The sequence below is a fragment of the Tenrec ecaudatus genome, chromosome 10 (genome assembly GCF_050624435.1).
Source record: "Tenrec ecaudatus isolate mTenEca1 chromosome 10, mTenEca1.hap1, whole genome shotgun sequence".
In the NCBI taxonomy this organism is placed as follows: domain Eukaryota; kingdom Metazoa; phylum Chordata; class Mammalia; order Afrosoricida; family Tenrecidae; genus Tenrec; species Tenrec ecaudatus.
This window is the reverse complement of record NC_134539.1, coordinates 114,006,298-114,013,478: the sequence shown is the minus strand read 5'-3', so window position 1 is coordinate 114,013,478 and position 7,181 is coordinate 114,006,298. Positions and strand designations below refer to the sequence as shown.

Sequence of the window (7,181 nt, the reverse complement as noted above, 5' to 3'; positions counted from 1 at the left end):
TTGCCTACTAATATAAGATAGGCATGGGAAGCAAGCCTGGGGAGGAAGCAATGGGACCAAAGGTTCTGGAGGGACCTGGGGGGAGGAGGAGGCAGGGGAAAGGAGCGGTGAGCAAACAACAGGGGAACAACTAGAGGATTAAAAGCAACAACAAGGAGGCTGTAGAGAGCCTGGTGGTGTTGGAGCAATGGCAATTTAGCTGAGAGGACTTACTAGGAAGCAGAAGAAGGGTGAGTGTGATGGTGGGGCAGGAGGAAGGGAAAAGGAAACAGAGGAAAGATCTAGGAGGCAAAGCTATGTAAATATATTAATTCATAAAAATAGAGGTATTGGCCGCTTTGCAGACGCCGCCACCTGAATCTGTAGTATTGTCTGGTCCTGCTGTACTCAGCCATGGTCAACCCTACTGTGTTTTTCGACATAGCCGCCGACGGCGAGCCCCTCGGCCGCGTTTCTTTCGAGCTGTTTGCAGACAAAGTTCCAAAGACAGCAGAAAACTTCCGTGCTCTGAGCACTGGGGAGAAAGGTTTTGGTTTCAAAGGTTCCTGCTTCCACAGAATCATTCCCGGGTTTATGGGCCAGGGTGGTGACTTCACACGCCATAATGACACTGGTGGCAAGTCCATCTATGGAGAGAAATTTGAAGATGAGAACTTCATCCTGAAGCACACAGGTCCTGGCATCCTGTCTATGGCAAATGCTGAACCCAATACAAACGGTTCCCAGTTTTTTATCTGCACCGCTAAGACTGAATGGTTGGATGGCAAGCACGTGGTCTTCGGTCAGGTGAAAGAAGGCATGAACAGTGTGGAAGCCATGGAGCGTTGTGGTTCCAAGAATGGCAAGACCAGCAAGAAGATCACCATTGCTGACTGTGGACAACTCTAATCAAATGTGATCAGAATTCTGTTTTATCTTAAGCACCAGACCATTCCTTGTGTAGCTTGGGAAATCACCCTTCTATTCCCAATGTGCTTGCAGTATCGTTTCATCTTGTGCTCTCACTCCAGTTCTTCGAGTTTCCTACTTTCCTTAATCTCCCTGAGTCCAGCTGGAAAGCAGAGTTAAGTTTATGATTATGAAATAAAAGATAAACAATAAAAAAAGAGGTATTGGCCTGTGTACATACATTTATATGGCAATACAATGAGGGAGTAGATGGATTTTGGGCCTGTGCTCAAGGCCTCCCTCCATCCAAGAAAACTCTGTTCTAACAACCTGGCATTCTGTGATGCTCACCCTCCCAGCATGATTACTGCAGACAAAATGGGTGCATAAGCAAATGTGGTGAAGAAAGCTGATGGTGTCCAGCTATTAAAAGATGTGGCATCTGGGGTCTTAAAGGCTTGAAGTTAAACACGCGGCCATCTAGCTGAGAAGCAACAAGCCTACATGGAAGAAGCACATGAGCCTGTAACAGGCACCAGAAGACCCAAAACAACAACAAAAGCATATTGTTGAGAATGAGGGGCATCAGAGCAGACACCCAAAGCCATCTGTAGAAAATAGGACATCCCCTCACAGAAGGGTCCCAAGGAAGGGATGAGTCAACCAGGGTGCAGTATAGCACTGGTGAAACACACACTATTCCTCTGGTTCTTTGAGGCTTCCTCACCCCCACACTATCATGACCCCAATCCTGCCTTTTAGTCCTGGTTAGACCGGAGCATATACACTGGTACAGATAAGAGCTCATGACACACAGAATCCAGGTCAGATAAACCCCTCAGGAACAGAATTGGGAGTAGCGATACCAGGAGAGTAGGGAGAAGGGGTGGGGGGTGGGGTAGATGGAGGGAAGGAGAGAGGGAAAGAAGAGGAGCTGATACCAAGGGCTCAAATAGAAAGTAGATGTTTATAAAATGATGATGGCAACATATGTAGAAATATGTTTGATACAATCGATATATGGAACGTTATAAGTGCTGTAAAGGCCCCCAATAAAATAATTACAACAAAACAGGTGGTGGGGCGGATTTTGTGTGTGGGCCGCAATCTGCCAACCACCTACCAAGAGCATCATGAAGGAAAAAGCTCCGAGAGAAAGGAAAGGTGGAGACTAGTGTGAAAACCAGGTATCAAAACTTACTAGCCTGCGCACCCGGTTTGCACAAGGCAATGAATGACCGGGAAAGCCCCTACTCCATCGGCAGAGGCCCCACATGGGCAAAGCCTCCCTTGAATACCTCTGAAAAGGAGCCAGGAGTATGAATAATCTTGCCTTCAGACAAGAGTGCCATTGAAAGGGCATGACTTCCACCCACCTGATAAGACTGGGGAGGGCAGTCTCCCTTGGGAGCCTGCCTGGGTGTGTCCCGGATGAAGATCACCATATGGGGGTGTTGCATAGACATGAGTCACACCATGAGTGGTTTCAGGAGGCCTCTGGACCAATCTTGTCAGTGCCTCTGTCTACCACAACATACATTTCCCAGTCATGGACCCATTCCTGTTCCGGTGACCCTGTAACTATGATGTTTTGATTTGTGTAACGGTGTTCCTTGCCCTCTTCTGTTCTTTCTAAAGTTCTGTATATCAGCAAACCTCTGGACACCATTATGACCCTTTGACAATAGTCTCTCCCATCTGGATCATGTATCTTTGTCTTTGGTTGCCCTTGTCTTGTTTAAAACTATAATAGAAGTTATCTTAAAATGTTTTTAATGGCTTGACCTATTACAAAGCTAACTATAGCCCGTGGTTCTCATGGGCTTTGGCCACAGTCAGATTGAGTTTGATAGAACCTTATCATGTCGATTTCTAAAGTGTCTAGTAAATTCTCTACTAGAAAGCTACAGGGCTCTGCCCATGGTTCTGTTCTGCTCAATATTTTTATTAAAGACTCAAATGAAGACATAACACCTGATTATATTGACTCAGGGGAGCCCTGGTGGTGCTGTGGATTAAGCATTGGCTTGCTCATCACAAGGTAGGTGGTTCAAACCCATGAAACTCTGAGGGAGAAGGATGGGGCTGTCTGCTCCTGTAAAGATTTACAGTCTGAGAAACACCAAGGAACAGTCCTACTCTGTTCTATAAAGTCAGAATTGACTTGATGGAAATGAGTAGATTGACTCAAATCTGAGAGTAATATTTACAATGTTGTTATTATTATTGTTGGGTGCTACCAAGTATACAGTGTGCTGACTGCTGAGTCAGAATTGACTTGATGGCCAAAGGGCATATTGACTCAAGTCCAAGAGCAATGACTAAAATGCTGCTGCTGCTGTTGTTGCTGTTAGGTGCCATTGAATTGGTTCCAACCCATAACAGCTCTATGCACAACAGAACAAACCACTGTCCAGTCCTGCGCCATTCTCAAAATTGTTCCTATGCTTGAGCCCATTGTTACAAACCCGTTGTTGCAGCCGCTGTGTCAATCTATCTCATTGAGGACTTTCTTCTTTTTTCTGACCTTTTACTTTACCAAACATGATGTCCATCTCCAGGACTGGTCTCTCCTGACAACGTGACCAGAGTATATGTCTCCCCATCCTTGCTTCCAAGGACCACTCTGGCTTCTTACAAGACATATTTTTTAATCCTTTTGGCAGTTGTGGTAGTCACCTAATTTGGCATCAAATTAAGGATTATGAGTGTAGGGGTGGAGTCTAGGCTGTCAATCTGGAGATAGCCAAGGAGACTTCTGTGTGGGCATGACATTCTGAGAATTCTGAGAAATCTGGTACTTCCTCCTTAGAGGTGGAAGACACCTCTCTCTCACTGCCACTCCCTGGGAGACATTGCAGAAGACAAGCCACATGGACGCAACCAGACCTTGGAAGGTGGAGAAGCCACAGAGAGACCCCTGCCAGCACTGAGATGCTTACAATGCCACTGGACCCAAAGACTTTCTACCCACTGGCTTGTGATATTCTACATTCAGCATTATTACATGTGTTTTGTGAGTCTGAAAAGGTCTTTATAGATTGGTATCAGACATATGGGCTATTGTCGGACTTATGGACTTAATCTGGACTGGGCTGGGATGTTTTCTCAATATTCAATTCCTCTTATATATTAAACTCTTTCTTATACACATATGTGTGTCCATGGATTTGTTTCTCTAGTCTACCCAGACTGACACAGCAGTACTTTCAATACTTAAACCCAGCACCACAATTCAAACACATCGATTCTTCTTCAGTCTTCTTTATTCAGTGTTGTTGTAAGGTGCCATCAAATCACGGACCCGATGTAAAACAGAACAAAGAGCTGCCCAGTGCGGTGCCATCCTCATAATCGTGGCTCTGTGAGAGCTCAGTGTTGCAGCCACTGTGTCAACCCATCACATTGAAGCTCTTCCTCTTGGACACTCTCTACTTTATTAAGCATGATCCTTTATTAAGGATCAATCCCTCCATTACATGAGAAGAGAAAAATGGGAAGATTAAGAGATTTTTTTACAGGAATGGAAGAATCAACTAAAACCAACCAAAACAAGATGAAGATTGAGAGAAGAAAATCTGATAAACTATTAAATCCATCTTCAGTTCAGCGAAAAATTTTTAAAGGTTACATAACAAGATGTTCATCATGACACTTTTACAACAAATAGGGGGGGGGAGAACTGAAATGTTCAACAATAGCAAAATAGTTCAATAAATTACATGAGGAAAATATTCAGGAAAAATCCACACTAAATGGGGGAATTCTATGTAGGCATTATCAAATAAAGGGTCCTTGTGGTGCAGTGGATTAAACAGTGGACTGCTAACTTAAAGCTCAGCAATTCAAACCCACAAGCTGATCCTCAGGAGAAAGATGGACTATAGAGTCATTTCTAACTCGTGGTGAGCCTATAAGACAGGGCAGAACTGTCCCAGTGGGTTTCTAACATGTTAACTCTTTACAGTAGAAAGTTTCATCTTTCTCCCGAGGAAATTTTGTTTTTAAGAAGTTTTTTTAAATTATATAAGAAGACAAAGCTGACCATTAGATATATTAATAAATCATTTCTTTATACCTTCCCTCTGTTTTTAAACCTCTCTTCTTTTTGCCATTAAATAGAGAAAAATGTCAATAAACATGAGTTTTCAATAGTCTGGGGTGCCATTGTTAGTCATAAACCCAGTATGAGTCAACAGTAGGACATCTACAATTGCAAGGGAGAAGAAATCTTTAAAACCTAATAACTCAGACCCGTGAACAGCAGCAGACTGTCCTGTAACAGGAGGTGGTAACTCTTGGCTCCAAATGACTTCCGACCAACATGGGACTTTGTGTCCAGGTCAAGGAACCACATTTCTGAAAACATTGTGACATTGGGGTATGTCCAGAGAAAGATGACTGAGGTCAGGTAGGATATGGGTGTTACATAATATACATTTCTTTAGTACTTCATCAGTTCAGTTTAACCTACGGAGTTCCTGGTAGGCACCAGGAAGGGATTGGAAGTATTTTGGAGAGAATGATTGCTACATCTCAGAATCCTCATAGTATCACAATGGGCTGTCTATAATATGTAAAGCCTAAGAGGCAATTCATGTGCCCTTTGCCATGTGGTAAGGAGCCCTGGTGGCATGGTGGTTAAGCATAGGGCTGCAAACTGGAAGGTCAGCAGTTTGAAATCACCAGCTGTTCCTTGACAGAAGAACAGGGCTTTCGACTCCCATAAAGAGTGACTGTTGGACTCCGCAGAAATCAGCCCAGGAGAGTTGCTTAGAGGGAAATTCAACGCTGCTGGATCGCAGGAGGAGCATCATAAAGATAAGTAGGCACAGACCGACAAGGTTTTGAGGGGCTGGGAACTTTTAAGGTGACCAGATGTCCTGCTTTTGGCGGGACAGTCCTGATTTTAACAATTTTCCCCGCATCCCGCGGCATTTTTAAAAAGTCCATATTTTTTTTGAAAGAATGCACGACAAGCTAGGGTATACGATTTTGGGCTGCCATGTGGCTATTTCGCCAGGATATGAGTTTTACCAATGGTGTCCCGCTTTACCAATGTTAAAATCTGGTCACTTTACTTTTAGGGGTTGATCTTAGCCTTGCCACTATCTCTGCCTGAAACGGGACCATTTGGAGCAAGCCCAGGGGTTTTACCTTAACATAGCCACAGCTTGACACCGCTTGCCTCAGGGCAGGGATTAAACCCTTGAAGAACCACGGGCTGGGATCCGGGCTCAACTACATTGTTACTTTTGTTTTCCTCGCTTCTCTCAATCTTTCCACAGTCTCCACTGGCTTACTTTTTAATTTTTTTTCTCCTCTGTCTTTTTCCTGTTTTCTCACACTCCACTGCCGACCTCCAGACCACTTCCCTTAGCCTAAGGCATTTACCCCTGCTCCACACCCAGCTAGATGAGCTCCACCCTGTGCAGCTAGCCTGAGGCTGGGAAAAGCCCCTCAGACCTCCACCAGGGGATACTCTGCCCAACTTCTTACCGGGAATTTCTGCGTGTCCCTGGGGGAGCTCTTATTTTTCCTCTGCTGTCCCACATGACTGAGGGAACTTAATCCCACCTACCTTAGTGTTTCACAACATGTAAGGCCGCTCAGCCAACACTCATCCACGTTCCAAGCTGCTGCAAGAACCTCTCTCTGCCCAACCTCCACAACACCAAAGCAGGCAACCGACCAGCCTTCTGGGGCACTCCCCTGAGAGGGAATCCACAGGAGGATAAAGTGGTAGGTTAATTCCATAATGAAATTAGACGTAGGCAGTTCAACGAAGCATTCTTATAAGTCCCCCAGAGAGAGCCAGTGCTCTTCGACTCCCTAGAAAATGGCACCTGGCTCTTCTAAAACAACGCAACGCAAACAGTGATCAGCCCCAACGACCTCAACAGAAAAAAACCCAGGAGAAACAAAAGGTGATGGCAGAATATGTTCTGAATATAATGACTTGCATAGAAAAAAGCAGACATTGAGCTGCCACAGAAAGAAATTTTCAGAATGCTGCTTGGAGTCATACAGGATATGAGGGAAACAATACAGAAAAAGGGTGAAATGCTAGAGGAGATAAAGTCCGTACACCAAAGGGAAATACAAGAGCTTAGGGAGGAGAAAACAAAAACTAGTAGCAGACACATGGACCTCGAGAACCAACTGGAGGAAGCAGAGAACAACACCAGTGACTTGGAGGACAGCCAAGCAGACTTTAACAAATGCAAACAAAAATCTAATAAGCTCATCAGAGAAGCTGAAGAAAACCTAAGAGCTATGTCTGATGCTATGAA

General features: G+C 44.5%; 1 pseudogene; it reads left to right on the top strand.

The window, feature by feature from the left end:
• Positions 1-374: 374 nt before the first annotated feature.
• LOC142458200 (peptidyl-prolyl cis-trans isomerase A pseudogene) lies at positions 375-907 on the top strand (annotated as a pseudogene).
• The last annotated feature ends 6,274 nt before the right edge of the window (positions 908-7,181 follow it).